At 42.8% G+C, this 16,824-nt stretch overlaps 1 protein-coding gene across 2 annotated transcripts in view; it reads left to right on the top strand.

Moving 5' to 3' along the window:
• Nucleotides 1-16,824, top strand: part of SCAF8 (SR-related CTD associated factor 8) — a 272,897-nt gene that overhangs the window by 139,247 nt on the left and 116,826 nt on the right. The gene's annotated exons all lie outside the window — the stretch shown is intronic.

Raw genomic sequence — 16,824 nt, 5'->3', positions numbered from 1 at the left:
GGTCAGGGTCAGCAGTGAGTATAGACCAATGTTTCCGTAAGATATTAGTGATTTGAGGAGAGCAAACGTCAAAAGTACCTATACAACGTATGTCATTGGGTGATCTAGATGTAGTACGTCTGGCATCTTTATCTAGAAGTAAACTAGGTCTATCAGATGCCTTGGCCCTGGCATAGGCCCTGTGTAGCCACTTTTTGGGGTAACCTCGGGCCAGGAATTTATAATATAGACCGTCGCATTCAGTTTGGAAGGATAAGTCGTTGGAACAGTTTCTCTTGGCTCTCAAATATTGGCCGATAGGAATTCCTTTTTTGAGAGCAGGTGGATGATAGCTGTCCCAATGAAGGAAGCTGTTAGTGGCTGTTACTTTACGGAAAATGTCAGTTTGGATACTGCCACCAGGGTCCAAAGAGATCTTGAGATCTAGAAAACTAATCTCATGATTATGTATCTCATGAGTGAATCTCATTCCAATTGTATTGTGGTTAAGTATAGACATGAAGTCAGTGAAGGTATTGACATCTCCATCCCAAAGGATGAGAATATCGTCAATGTAACGCCCCCAAAATAAAATGTGAGAAGTGAAGAGCTTTTTGCTCTTCTTGATGATGCTAAAAAAAACAGACTCATCACCCCTGATGAATTTAAACGGTTATATAATCCAACTCCCACTCTGGCAACATTTTATGCACTGCCCAAAGTCCATAAGGCCACTCGTCCCCTTCATGGTAGGCCGATTGTATCAGGGAATGATAACCTGACCCAGGGCATTAGCCTATAAGTTGATTTTTTGCACCTATCATGCTAACTCACCAATAATATTCTAGTAGTGTTATTTGTTTCTTCTCAGCTCAGTTGCATCTATACCTTTTTAGCTCTTTTATTATGTGCAGCTGTGTCATGTGATTTCAGCCTGACCACCAGAATAGACCATGCTCTCCTGTGTGGCTGACTTCTGGTGAACTACAAGATTACTTCATCACCAATCAAATCCCCCCTGGCAGTTCTGAGACCCCCCCCCCCTTTCTTTTTCCTCTGTATGTCCCCTATGCATATAATGCTGCTGAAGAGACTATTTCTGCCCTATCAAAGAGAGCAGGAGTGCAATGATATAATAGGTGAGTCCATACAATTATACACTGCAGAGTTATAAACCTCACACTGACTGTCTATACTATCTGTGACTTCTGTGTGCAGAGTCCAGTGTATTTATGTGATTTGCTCCTCATGGTCTGACATGGATAATCTATCACAAGCAGAAAGCAGAGGAGACCAGATAAAGATACATCGGGATACACGGAGACCGGAGTTCTATGTCACTGATCGAACACTTGCTGCACTTCGATAGTACTTAGAGCAGAGCTAATGCAGTGTGATGAGACTCCGCTCCCTCTGCCTCTGAAAAGCCAGAAGCATCATGGGAAATGAGACTACATTAGGGGAACCATATCAGAGGGGAAGAAGGAACCAAGATGGCAGGCATCCCATAAATGGAACATCAACTAAAGCAGGTCTACACAAGGCAAACACAGAAGCCTCTGCATTATTCTTTAATAGCAGCATATGCTGCACTATATAGGCAAATAAATTATTTGCTGGAGTGCTTCTTTAAGTTACAGTAGTCAACAGGAGAAAAAATCAGAGCCACAATAAGAGTGTGCTGTTTCCACAGTAAGAAAAGGTCAGATTCTGGAGATATTTTTGAGGTTCAGTTGACATGAGCATGCAAGAAATTGAATATAAGCCCAACATAGCCATAAGACATCAGGCATGCTGCCTAGGAGTTATGGTAGTACCACACACGGAAATGTAGACATTGGGGGAAATATATTAAGATTGGTGTGTGAAACGCAAGTCTTATACTAATTTACGGTGGTGGCAAAAAATGTGCTAAATATATTATGTGGTGCCCACCTCTTAACATATTTGGTAATCTGTCATTCCAGGGGAAGCTCTGCCCCTTTTGGCTAAACAATGTCCCTTTTCTCGCCACTTTCGGAAAGTGGCAAAAACTTAAAAAGCTGCATCTTTTAGCTCAACTTTTGCATGCGTCAAAATTTGCGACTTTTTTTACACCAGAAAACTGGCACCTATTGATATATTCTCTGCATTAGTTTGAGGTAGGAAAGTAGTGGAAACACATGGATCTCAGTTTTTGAAAGATTCCGTTCCAGATAAACAGAAAACACAATGTTAGAGACAGTTGACAAAATGACCGTTGTTTTGTATTAGAGCGGGGGTGATGTCACAATATGAGGTACAGTATATAATTGGGTGTCATCAGCGTAGAGATGGTACTGGGAGCGAAATCTGCTCATATTTTGTCCAATAGGGGCTGTGTAAAGAGAATTGAGGAGCTGACCTAGGACTGATCCCTGAGGAACCCAGACAGCAAGGAGAAGTAGATCCCGCTAATGGTTCACTGAACTAGCGGTCAGAGAGGTCGTAAGAAAACCAATAGAGAGCAGTGTCCTTAAGGCCAATAGAGTGTAGGATACTAAGTAGGAGTTGGTGGTCTACTTTGTCAAAGGCTGCACCTAGATTCCAGAAGAATTAGTAAAGAGTATTTGCTGTTTTATTTAACCTTCAGAAGATCATTTGAGACTTTAGTAAGGGCAGTTTCTGTAGAGTACGGAAACCATATTGTATGGGCTCGTGGAGGGTTAGTAGAGAGATAGCGGATCAGTCATGAGTAGACCAAGCGTTCCAGCGTTTAGAGACGAAGTGAAGAGACAGGTCGGTAGTTGGCAGCGCAGAACGGGTCAAGAGATTTTTTTTAATTGTATTTTTAGTCATGGGGATAAGACAGGAAAGATCCCAGAAGAAAGAGAGAGAATAAATATTTTAGTTAGGTGACTAGTCACAGCCGGGAAGAGGTGCGAGGGAATTGGATCATTAATGTAGGTGGTAGAGTTAGTAGAAGAGCGGAGCCTAGTTATTGGGTCAATTGCTGAAAGTGAAGAAGAGAGACTGGGCTAGAAGGGAATCGATGCTTCTTATGGACTGGGAGATAATATCATGGTGCATGTTGTCAATTTAAACTTTTAACCCCTTCCCGACATTTGCCGTATGGATAGGTCATGAACAGCTAGTGCTTCCTGCATTTTGCCGTATCCAAACGACAAATGCATTGCACCGGCTCAGAAGCTGAGTCGGTGCCATCATCGCCGGATGTCAGTGGTGTATTACAGCTGACATCCGACTGTAATGACGGGCACCGAAATTAGCTTAGATCCTCACCATTAAACCCTTAAATGCAACGGTCAAAGCGATCGCTGCATTTAAGTTATTTGCAGCTCATCGGCACCCCAGCAATTAAATTGCAGGGGTTCCGTTGTCTGCAATGGCCTAAAAGGCTTCCGTAGCCGACGGCGCCGGATCAGGAGCTGAGCCGGCGTCATCAGCGGTGGATGTCAGCTGTATGTTACAACTGACAACCACCTGTAATGGCAGGAACCGGAGCTAGCTCCGATTCCTGCCGTTAACCCCTTAGATGCAGCGATCACTGCATCTTAGAGGTTGCTAGCAGATCGGCAGGCGTGCCATGCAATCAAGGCTGCCGATCTGCTGCTATGGCAACAGGAGGCCTAAGAACGGCCTCCGGCTCTGCCATTACGGAAGCCTATTAGGCCCCGCCGGCAGGCGAAGCCTAATCGGCTTGCTGTCAGTAAATGACTGACAGATATAATACATTGCACTACATAGGTAGTGCAATGTATTAGAAAAAAAATCAGACAGTTAGACCTTCAAGTCCCCTAGTGGTACTTGAAAAAAAGTGTAAAAAAACGTATAATAAACGTTTCAAGTAATAAAATCAAACACACATCACCCTTTTTCCCTTATCAAGTCCTTTATTAATGAAAAAAATAAATAAACCATACATATTTGGTATCACCGTGACCGTAATGGCTTCAGCTATAAAAATATTATGTTGTTTATTCCACGCGGTAAACAGCGAAAAAAACTATGCCAGAATTTCTATTATTTAGTCAGTTTTCCCAACAAATATTGGACTAAAAAGTGATCAAAAAGTTGCATGTATCAAAATGGTACCCATATAAACTATAGCTCGTTGACGAAAAAATGAAACCGTTATGGTTCTCACAACTTGGCGACAAAAAAAATACATTCTTTTTACAAAAGTAATTTTATTGTGCAATAGGTTGTAAAACATAAAAAAGTGCTATAAAATCGCAGGAATCGGACTGACCCGCAGAATAAAGTTAACATGGTGTTTATAATGCATGGTGAACGATGTATAAAACTATGCCAGAATTGCTGTTTTTTGGTCACCTTGCCTCCCAAAAAATAGGATAATAAGTCGCATGTACCCCAAAATGGTAACAAAAAAACCATAGCTCTTCCGGCAAAAAAAAAAAACAGCCCTCATACCACTGTGAAAAAAAAAAATTAGTTAAAGGGGTTTTCCACCGTTTCACAACTGATGACCTATCCATCGGATAGGTCATCAGTACATGATCTGTGGTGGTCTGACACAGGGACCCGCACAGATCAGCTGGTCCGGTGCCTCCGTACCGAACGTACATGCCAGAAGCAGTTGGCTCCGGCCACGGAATAGCGGCCGAGATGCACTACTGCAGCTCTGCTCCTATTCAAGTACGAAGCCAACTGCTTCCGGGCTCCGTACATAGCATTATGTGCCATAAGATCCGGTGCCCACAGGCCACTGGAACGGCTTAACTGTGCAGGGTCTGGGTGTCGGACCCGCACTGATGATATACTGATGACCTATCCGGTGGATAGGTTATCAGTTGTCAGAAGGTGGAAAACCGCTACATCTATGAAAAAATTAAATTAGTTAAGGCTTCCATGTGTCAGGAAATAAAAAATATGCAGTTGTGCCGGCCCGAGGGGAACATTTCTTCTATTTCAAGAGGCGATTTATGAAGGCCTTAAAGAGGCTCTGTCACCAGATTTTGCAACCCCTATCTGCTATTGCAGCAGATAGGCGCTGCAATGTAGATTACAGTAACGTTTTTATTTTTAAAAAACGAGCATTTTTGGCCAAGTTATGACCATTTTTGTAGTTATGCAAATGAGGCTTGCAAAAGTCCAAGTGGGTGTGTTTAAAAGTAAAAGTCCAAGTGGGCGTGTATTATGTGCGTACATCGGGGCGTTTTTAATACTTTTACTAGCTGGGCGTTCTGATGAGAAGTATCATCCACTTCTCTTTAGAACGCCCAGCTTCTGCCAGATCACGTTGTGACGTCACTTACAGGTCCTGCATCGTGTCAGACGAGCGAGGACACATCGGCACCAGAGGCTACAGTTGATTCTGCAGCAGCATCAGCGTTTGCAGGTAAGTAGCTACATCGACTTACCTGCTAACGCCGATGCTGCTGCAGAATCAACTGAAGCCTCTGGTGCCGATGTGTCCTCGCTCGTCTGACACGATGCAGGACCTGTGAGTGACGTCACAGCGTGATCTGGCAGAAGCTGGGCGTTCTGAAGAGAAGTGGATGATACTTCTCATCAGAACGCCCAGCTAGTAAAAGTATTAAAAACGCCCCGATGTACGCACATAATACACGCCCACTTGGACTTTTACTTTTAAACACACCCACTTGGACTTTTGCAAGCCTCATTTGCATAACTACAAAAATGGTCATAACTTGGCCAAAAATGCTCGTTTTTTAAAAATAAAAACGTTACTGTAATCTACATTGCAGCGCCGATCTGCTGCAATAGCAGATAGGGGTTGCAAAATCTGGTGACAGAGCCTCTTTAAATGAGGGAACCAGGAGGGGGAGGGCCCAAACATATCTTCTAGGAAGGACATTTATCAGTACGACACTGGCCTGTGCAGAAAGGTTTGTGTCACAGCGTAACACACATCTATGGATTATTTTACTGTTTTTTAATAACCCAATTATTATACCACCTGACTATGCCCCTGATGTACACTGCCCAGCTTACATATGCCCCCACATTATAAACGGAAGCACCAGCAATACTCAAACAAAACTACTACCAAGCAAAATCCACGCTCCAAAAGCCAAATGGTGCTCCCTCCCCTCTTAACCCTACAGCGTGCCCAAACAGCAGTTTACTTCCACATATATGGAATCGCCATAACTGGGAGAACCCTTTCAACAATTTTTGGGATGTGTTGCACAAGCTAGGTACGACATATTAGCCACTGAAATGGCATATCTAGGGAAAAAGTTTCATTTTTACATGCACCATCCGCAGTGCAATCATTTATGGAAAAGTCATGTAGGGTTAAAATGCTCACTACACCCCTTAATAAATGCCTTGAGGGGTGTAGTTTCCAAAATGGGGTCACTTCAAAGGGGTTTATTTTATTTACATCAGAGCCTCTGCAATTGTGAACCAATACTTTCAATTTACATGGTACTCTTTCACTCCTGAGCACTGTCAAATGTCCAGGCAAAAGATTAGGGCCGCATGTAGGGTGCTTCTAAAACCGGGAAACAGAGCATAATAATTAGAGAGCTGTCTTGTTATGGTGGCACAAGCTGGCACCACTTTTTGGCATATCTATGGAAAAAAAATCCCAAAATCGAGTGCACACTAATTTCTGCAAAACACCTGCGGGGTTAACCTGCTCACTACACCCCTAGGTGAATACCTTGAAAGGTGTAGTTTCCAAAGTGTGGTCACTTCTGGGAGGTTTCCACTGTTTTGGTCCCACTGGGGCTTTGCAAATGCAACATAGCGAACAGAAACCAATCCAGCAAAATCTTCACTCCAAAAGCCAAATGGCACTCCTTCCTTCTGAGTTTATGACCACATAAGGGGTATTGCAGTACTCTGGAGAAATTGGTTTACAAATGTTGGTGTTCTTTTTTTCCTTTATTTGTAGAGAAAATGAAAATTTTGCGCTAAAGCTATGTCTTATTGAGGAAAATGGATTGTTTTTATTTTCACTGCCCAATTCTCCTCCCTCTCACGGTGCACCTCCCACTTCCCCCCTCTCGCGCCCCCCCCCCTCCCCCTCTCGTGCCCCCCTCGCTGGACTGCTGTAACTTCTCCCTCTCCTAGCAGGAGAGGGAGAATAGTAATAATAATGGTAATAAAAAAACAACACATTTCTCCATTAAACATCTATCTATCTATCTAATTATCTATCTATCTCATATCTATCTATCTAATGTCTGTCTGTCTATCTATCTCCTATCTATTCCATATCTATCTATCTCATATCTATCTATCACATCTATTTATCTATCTAATATCTATCTATCTGTCTATTTATTTATCTATCTATCTACCTATCTATCACATATCATTAAAAACACAAAAAATGGCCATACTCACAAATTGGGCAAGTATAATCCCAACAGGACGCAGCCAGGTCAAAAATGCTGATGAAGGAAAGTGCACAGGTGCGTTTAAATAATAATAGCCACTCCCACTAGCCTTGAGGGGAGTGGCGTGTGGTGCATGGGATATGTATCACATATCATACTCAATAGATGCAAACAAAGCAAAAACAAATGTTATACCCAAGTTACAAAAACTAAAACAAAGAAAAGAAGATGTAACCGGATCCATAATATTTATAATATCCATATCGTTTTTAAGTCTAGAGATCCGTAGTGAGAATATGCTCTTGTTATTTGAAGGAGGAGCTGGGTGCGATTTGATGTGCTTATGCAAGATATCTGGTGTCGTTAGGGGGCATGGCTTAACAATGTCCCTCTTTTCAAGATTCAAAAGTTGGGAGGTATGCATTAGCAAGTGACTTCTTTTTACATAAAAACATGAATTCAAAGCAATTTTTCTAAATGTTTGGTCACCAGATAACCCCTTTAATTTTTGACTGACCCATTCAGTGTATCTCTCTGGTAATGAGCCCTGAACCCTGAATGTATATAATGGATATTTCACTTTACTGATTGCAATTAGAGGAATGAAAATGGTGAGGATTTGAAACACAAAACATGTGACTGGAAAACTCATTTCATATGGGGTTTTCTCATAAAGACAATACATTTCCATACATCCTATTAAGGTATGTGCACACACACTAATTACGTCCGTAATTGACGGACGTATTTTGGCCGCAAGTCCCGGACCGAACACAGTGCAGGGAGCCGGGCTCCTAGCATCATACTTATGTACGATGCTAGGAGTCCCTGCCTCGCTGGAGGACAACTGTCCCGTACTGAAAACATGATTACAGTACGGGACAGTTGTCCTGCAGAGAGGCAGGGACTCCTAGCATCGTATAGAGCCCGGCTCCCTGCACTGTGTTCGGTCCGGGACTTGCGGCCGAAATACGTCCGTCAAGTACGGACGTAATTAGTGTGTGTGCGCATACCCTTAGGGTATATGTAAGTCATAGAGTATGATTTCCGCTCAGGACCCCCTCTGTTAGCCAGAGCTGAGCGCTCTTGTGGACCTGGACCGTATATTACATGGCCGTCCATTAACTTAAAAGGCTTGTCTGATCACCAGGGTTTTTTGAAGCCAGACCAACACTGACATTAATTTAACCCCTTGGCGACATGTCACATACTATTACGTCGCACCATCACCAGCAGGTGTTGGCTGTATATTGCAGCTGACACCCTGCTGCATGGCCAGGACCAGAGCTAGTCTCCGATCCGGCCGATTAACCCCTAAAATGCAGCGCTCAAAAGTGAGCGCTGCATCTATGGGGTTTTATCAGCAAATCGGAACTCAGCCATGTAATCGCGAGATTCCGATGACTGCTCCGGCAGCCCGGAGGCCTAACAAACTTCTGTCTGCCAAGTACGGAAGCCTGCAAGGTCCCGCCCTAAAATGCTTTCGACCCCAGAAACAAGATGGTGCAGGCTCAGAAGCGACATCAGCTGACACTGTGCTGTAATGGCAGGGAACAGAGCTAGCTCCGATCCTTGCCATTAACCCCTTAGATGCCGCGATCATCTTAGTGGTTTTTAGCTGATTGGCATCGTTGCGATGCGCAGTGTTACCGATCGTTGCTATGACACCCGGAGGCCTAACAATGGAGGGGCCTAGTAGGCATGCTGTCAGTGAATAACTGACAGCTCTAATTCATTGCACTATATGGGTAGTGCAATGTGTTAGAGTAAAGATCAGAAGTGCAGGCCTTCAAGCCCCCTAATGGGACAAAAAAAAGTTAATAAAAATGTTGAATAAAAGGGTCAAAATAAAAGTTTCAAGTTAAAAAAAAAACAACAAACAGCCTGTTTTCCTATAATAAGTCTTTTATTATAGGAAAACAATGAGAACGTTAAAAAAAAAAGTACACATATTTGGTATCACAACGTCCGTAACGACCCAAACTGTAAAACTATAATGATATTTTTCCCACACGGTGAACACCGCAAAAAAAATGAATAAAAACAATGCCAGAATCACTATTTTTTGGTCACCATCCCTCACAAAACATAAAATATAAAGTGATCAAAAAGTCGCATTTACCCAAAAGCAGTACCAATAAAAACTACAACCCGTCCCGCAAAAAATATGCCCTTACAAAGCTTATTTGATAAAAAAAATTAAAAAGTTATTGCTCTCAGAATATGGTGACACAAAAAATTAATTATTTAAAAAAAAGTGATTTTATTGTGCAAATGCTGTAAATGTATGGCATTGCAGTAATCGTATCAACCCGCAGAATAAAGTAAAATGTAATTTATAGCCCACAATGAACACTGTAAAAAAAAAAGAATAAAAAATGTCAGAATTGCTGGTTCTTGGTCACCTTGCTTGCCAAAAGATGGAAGAAAAAGTGAAAAAAAAAAAATGTACCCCAACATGGTACCAATGAAAACTTCAGATTGTCCAGCAACAAATAAGCCCTCGCACAGCTCCGGTGGAGAAAAAATAAAAAAGTTCTGGCTCTCAGAATATGGCGATGCAAAATGTGCAGAGTGTTCCAAAAGCAGATGAGATTGGACACCATTTATCACTGCGACACTGGCCACATATCTATGTATTAATATTTATTTACCCCACTATTATACTCTCTTATTATACCCTGATGTACTCTGCCCAGCTTACATATGCCCCCACATTCTAAACTGAAATACCAGCAATACCCCAAACAGAACAACTACCAAGCAAAATCTGCGCTCCAAAAGCCAAATGGCTCTCCCTCCATTCTGAGCCCTACAGCGTGCCTAAACAGCAGTTTACCTCCACATATATGGAATCGCCATACTCTGGAGAACCCACTTACCATTTTATGAGGTATTTGTCTGCAGTGGCACAAACTGGGCACAACATATTGTGCACTAAAATGCCATATCAGCGGAAAATTTTAATTTTTACTTTGACCATCCGCTATGCATTAATTTCTAATGAAAAAAGATAGGGGTCACTACTTGGAAATTTGTTTTACTATTTGACCTCGGAGCCCTGCAATTGTGGGCCAATGCTGTGAAAATCATCAAAATCGGCCTCAAATGCGTATGGTGCTCTTCACATCTGAGCCCTGTCATTTGTCCAGGCAAATGATAAATGCCTTGAGGGGTGTAGTTTTGACAATGGGGTCACTTCTTGGGGGCTTCCACTGTACTCTGGTACCTCAGGGTTTTGCAAATGCGATATGGTGCCCAAAAATCAAATCAGCAAAATCTGCATGCCAAATGGTGCTCCTGCCTTTCTGAGCCCTGCATTGTGTCCAAACAGCAGTTTATGACCACATGTGGGGTATTACCGTATCCAGAGAAATTGCTTTACATGTGTTGGGGTGCTTTTTCTCCCTTATCCCTTGTGGAAATTAAAAATGTAAACATTTTAGTGTAAAAAATGTTGATATTCATTTTTACGGTCTAATTCCACTAAGTTCAGCAAGAAACCTGTGGGGTCTAAATGTTCACTATACCCCTCGATAAAATCCTTGAGTGCTTTAGTTTCCAAAATGGGGTCACTTTTGGGGGGTTTCCACTGTTTTGGTCCCTCAGGGGCTTTGCAAATGCAACAGGACACCCAAAAACGATTCCAGCAAAACTTGAGGTTCAAAAGGCAAATTTCGCTCCTGAGCCTTGCTGTGGGTCCAAAAAGCAGTTTATTACCACATATGGGATATTGCCGTAATCTGGAAAAATAGCTTTTCAAATGTTGGGGTGCATTTTCTCCTTTATGCCTTGTAATAATTGAAAGTTTCCACATTCTATCCAAAAAAATAACATTTTTAATTTCACAGTATAATTACACTAAATTCTGCTTAAAAACAGTCGGGTAAAAATGCTCACTATACCTCTCAAGAAATTCCTTCAGGGGTGTAGTTTCCCAAATGGGGTCACTTTGGTCCTGCAGGGGCTTTGCAAATGTGACATGGCGCCGCAAACCATTTCAGCAAAATTTGAGCTCCAAAAGCCAAATAACGCTCCTTCCCTTCTAAGCCATGCCGTGGGTACGAACAGCAATTTATGTCCACATTTGGCATATTGCTGTGCTCAGGAGAAATTGCTTTACAAATATTGGGGTGCTTTTTCTCCTTTAGCCCGTGTGAAAATTAAACAATATCTAAGCTAAAACTAAATTTTATTGGGCAACATTTAGATTTAAATTTTCACAGACTATTTCCAATTAATTCTGCAAAAAAATCTGTGAGTGTCAAAATGCTCACTATACCCCTAGATAAATTCCATAAGTGTAGTTAAATCTGGGCTTTGACAGTTAACCGCCGTGTGGCACTACACCGCAGCAGCGGTTAACTGTGCAGGGTGTCTGCCCTGCATTCCCTGTTGGCGATGAGCAGGGGCGATCTCCGCTGATTTTGGCAATTAACCCCTTACATGCGGCGGTTGAAAGTGATCACAGCATTTAAGAAGTTTCGAGCAGATCAGCAGCCCTGACATCAAATTGCGGGGGCTGCCGATGGATGCCATGGCAACCAGAGGCAATGGCCTTCGGGCTGCCATGTACGGAAACCTATGAGGACCAGCCGGAAGCTGGTCCTCATAGGCTTACTGTCAGAGTGACTTTTACATCACAATGACAGTAAGGGTATGTTCACACGGCAGCGTCCATTACGGCTGAAATCACGGAGCTGTTTTCAGGAGAAAACAGCTCCTGAATTTCAGACGTAATGGCATGTTGCAGGCGTTTTTCACTGCGTCCATTACGGACGTAATTGGAGCTGTTTTTCTATGGAATCAATGGAAAACGGCTCCAATTACGTCCCAAGAAGTGACAGGCACTTCTTTGACGCGGCCGTCTTTTTTACGCGCCGTCTTTTGACAGCGGCGCGTAAAAAAAATGACCGTCGGCACAGAACATCGTAAAGCCCATTCAAATGAATGGGTACATGTTTGCCGGTGCATTGGAGCCGTATTTTCGGACGTAATTAGAGGTTAAAACGCCCGAATTACGTCCGTAAATAGGGTGTGTGAACTCAGCCTTAGAATACATTACACTACCTAGGTAGTGTAATGTATTGTAGCAACGATCAGAGTTGCAAGTCTTCAAGTCCCCTAGTGGGACAAAAAAGAAAAAGGTAATACATTTTTTTTATAAAAGTGTAAAAATAAAAGTTATAAGTTACAAAAACTCTTTTGTTGTAGGAAAAAAAACGAACACTTTAAAAAAAGTATACATATTTGGTATCACTGCGTTTGCAACGACCCAAACTATAAAACTATATTATTTTTCCCGCACGGTGAACACCGCAAAAAAAAAAGCAAAGAACAATGCCAGAATCACAATTTTTTGGTCACCACCCCTCTCAAAATATAGAATAAAAAGTAATCAAAAAGTCGCATGTACCCCAAAATAGTACCAATAAAAACCTCAACTCGTCCCGCAAAAAATAAATCCTTATACAGCTTTTTGGCTGAAAAATAAAAAAGTTATGGCTCTCAGAATATAGTGACACAAAAAATAAATAATTTTATTATGATTTTATTGTGCAAACGCTGCAAAACATAAAAAAAAAATATATACATATGGTATCGCCATAATAGTACCGACCCGCAGAATAAAGTAAAATTGTCATTTATAGCCCACGGTGAACCACGTAAAAAAAAAAAAGAATAAAGGACATTGTCAGAATTTATGGTTTTTAATCACCTTGCTTGCCAAAAATGGAATAAAAAGTGATCAAAAAACCGCATGTATTCCAAAATGGTACCAATGAACACTACAGATTGTCCCGCAACAAATAAGCCTTCACACAGCTCTGTTGGAGAAAAAATAAAAAAGTTCTAGCTCTCAGAATATGGCAACGCAAAATTCATATCTATGTATTATTATTTATTTACCCCATTATTATACTCTCTTATTATACCCTGATGTACTCTGCCCAGTTTAGGGTGCGATTGCATATGTCAGGGCCTGTTCACATCACCGTTCATTTCCGTTCCGGGGTTCCGTCGGAGGTTTCCGTCGGGTGAACCCAGCAACGGAAAGTGAAAGCACAGCTTCCGTTTCAGTCACCATTGATCTCAATGGTGACGGAAACATCACTAATGCTTTCCGTTCGTCACCATTCCGGCAGGTTTCCGGTTTTCCGACTGAATCAATAGCGGAGTCGACTGCGCTTTCACTTTCCGTTGCGGCTTTCACCCGACATAAACCTCCGACGGAACCCCGGAACGGAAATGAACGGTGATGTGAACAGGCCCTCAGTTGTATCAGCATCAGTTATTTTGTCCCTCAAGTGATTACAACTGATACAAAAACTGATGCAAAAAAAAAATGTATCAGTTGCCAACAGGCTTTTTCATGATTTTTACTACAAAACCATCAGTTGTCGTTAGTTGTCATCAGTTTTTGCCATCCGTTTTTAACATCAGTTTTTACCACAATGGTCCACCAAAAAGGTGGTCTAGGCTCTGAAAATGTGCCAATTTTATAAGAGTGGTGCAGTCTGTGATAGATTGGATACATGATAGATTAGATACTTGTTGTGTACCATGTCAAGGCTCTCCTTCTCTGCTCCGGCCTTGGCGCTACACTGAAGTCTGACACACACATTCTAATGTCACGTGTGTCATATTCAGTGCAGCGCCAAGAGAGAGGCCAGAAAGCAGCTGCTGTCCACTGACCTCAGATCAAATATTCGAAGCAGCCACTGGAGCCTGAAAAGACGCCAAACACTAGCCCTAACTTCAGGGAGTAGATAGTTTTTGGCACCTTTACAGCACACAATAGGGTTCGGGTGTCGGCTGTTAAAAACAGCCATCTAGGTCCGTTTTTGACAGTCGTTTTGCATCCATTCCGTGTTTTCCGTTTTTGACAAATGTTTAAAAACAGATGAATTTCATGTGTAGATAATGAAACAGTGCCCTCTGTAGATAATGCAGCAGTGCCCTCTGTATATAGTGCCGCACAACCCCCTGTATATTGTGCCGCACAATCCCCTGTATATTGTGCTGCACAACCCCCTGTATATAATGCCACACATGCCCCTGGAGATAATGCCGCAGTGCCCCATGTAGATAATGTCACACAGCCCCCCTGTAGATATCGCCACACAGCGCCCCCTGTAGATGGCGCCACACAGCGTCCCCTATCAATGGCGCCACACAGCATGCCCTGTAGATGGCGCCACACAGCGGCCCCTGTAGATGGCGCCACACAGCGCCCCCTGTAGATGGTGCCACACAGCTCCCCCTGTAGATGGTGCCACACAGCTCCCCCTGTAGATGGCGCCACACAGCTCCCCCTGTAGATGGCGCCACACAGCACCCCCTGTAGATGGCGCCACACAGGGCCCCCTGTAGATGGCGCCACACAGCGCCCCCCTGTAGATAGCGCCAGCCCGACTGTATATAGTGCTACCCCCCTTCCCCTGTAGATACCACTGAAGCTATCCCCACTGACGCAAAGGAATCCCCGGCCAGAGCATTGCCGACGCTGTGGCCGGGGATTCCCTGACGGAGGACCCCCTGACTCCACTGTCCATGTATGGACAGTGACGTCAGTGGCTACTCCTTGAGCGGAATCCCCGTTGCCAACGGGGATTTCGCTCAATCAGTAGCTGCAGGTAACGTTTTTGGATCCGGCTCGGCTCCCAGGGAGGTCCAGCGCAGTACGGCGCCACAACGGTTGTCCCCTGTGCCAGAACAGATCCCATAGAACACTATGGGATCCGTTCTAGCATCAGTTTGCCACCGGCTGTTCTTCATTACGCCGGAGGTAAACTGAAGCGGACGCCAAATGGTGCTTCCTCCCTTCTGAGCCCTACAGCGTGCCCAAACAGCCGTTTACGTCCACAGATATGGCCTCGCCATACCTGGGGGAACCCGATTAATATTTTATGAGCTATTTGTCTTCAGTGGCACAAACTGGGCACAACATATTGTGCACTAAAATGGCATATCAGTGGAAATTTTTAATTTTCACTCTGCACAATCTGCTGCGCATTAACCCCTTCGCTTCCCACGACTTAATAGCATGTTGTGTTGCGGGGGGTGATGTATGGAGAGGGCTCACGCACTAAGCCTGTGGCATATGCTGCGGGTGTCAGCTGTGTATTACAGCTGACACCCTGGACTAACGGACAGGAACAGCAATCGCGCTGTTACAGCAGCCTGTAAAAATGACAATATACTGCAATACATTAGTATTTCAGTGTTTTGTACCAGACCCTAGGGGGACTAATAAAACGTGTAAAAAAAAAAGTTAATAAAGTTATTATTAGTGAAAAAAGTTAAATAAATATTTAAAGTCCAAATAAAAAACCCCTTTCCCATTTTTTCTCTGAAGTAATGTAAAAAATACACAAAATTGGTATCCCTGCGTCCGTAAAAGTCTGAACTATTGCAATATACCATTATTTAACTCCCATGGTGAAGGCCTTAAAAAAGAAAGAATTGAAAATGGCCAAATCGCTGTTTTTTGGTCACCTTAGCGCAAATTTTTTTTTTTCGAACAAGTGCTCAAAAAGTTACACTACCGTTCAAAAGTTTAGGGTCACTTAGAAATTTCCTTATTTTTGCAAGAAAAGCACAGTTTTTTTCAATGAAGATAACATTAAATTAATCAGAAATACACTCTATACATTGTTAATGTGCTAAATGACTATTCTAGCTGCAAACGTCTGGTTTTTAAGGCAATATCTACATAGGTGTATAGAGGCCCATTTCCAGCAACCATCACTCCAGTGTTCTAATGGTACATTGTGTTTGCTAACTGTGTTAGAAGGCTAATGGATGATTAGAAAACACTTGAAAACCCTTGTGCAATTATGTTAGCACCGCTGTAAATAGTTTTGCTGTTTAGAGGAGCTATAAAACTGACCTTCCTTTGAGCTAGTTGAGAATCTAGAGCATTACATTTGTGGGTTCGATTAAACTCTCAAAATGGCTAGAAAAAGAGAGCTTTCATGTGAAACTCTACAGTCTATTCTTGTTCTTAGAAATGAAGGCTATTCCATGCGAGAAATTGCCAAGAAACTGAAGATTTCCTACAACAGTGTGTACTACTCCCTTCAGAGGACAGCACAAACAGGCTCTAACGAGAGTAGAAAGAGAAGTGGGAGGCCCCGCTGCACAACTGAGCAACAAGACAAGTACATTAGAGTCTCTAGTTTGAGAAATAGACGCCGCACAGGTCCTCAACTGGCAGCTTCATTAAATAGTACCCGCAAAACGCCAGTGTCAACGTCTACAGTGAAGAGGCGATTCCGGGATGCTGGCCTTCAGGGCAGAGTGGCAAAAAAAAAGCCATATCTGAGACTGGCTAATAAAAGGAAAAGATTAATATGGGCAAAAGCACACAGACATTGGACAGAGGAAGATTGGAAAAAAGTGTTATGGACAGACGAATCGAAGTTTGAGGTGTTTGGATCACACAGAAGAACATTTGTGAGACGCAGAACAACTGAAAAGATGCTGGAAGAGTGCCTGACGCCATCTGTCAAGCATGGTGGAGGTA

The sequence above is a fragment of the Rhinoderma darwinii genome, chromosome 4, assembly GCF_050947455.1.
Source record: "Rhinoderma darwinii isolate aRhiDar2 chromosome 4, aRhiDar2.hap1, whole genome shotgun sequence".
Taxonomy (NCBI): Eukaryota; Metazoa; Chordata; class Amphibia; order Anura; family Rhinodermatidae; genus Rhinoderma; species Rhinoderma darwinii.
The sequence above is the reverse complement of the archived record's forward strand: the minus strand, read 5'-3'. Positions and strand labels throughout refer to the sequence as shown.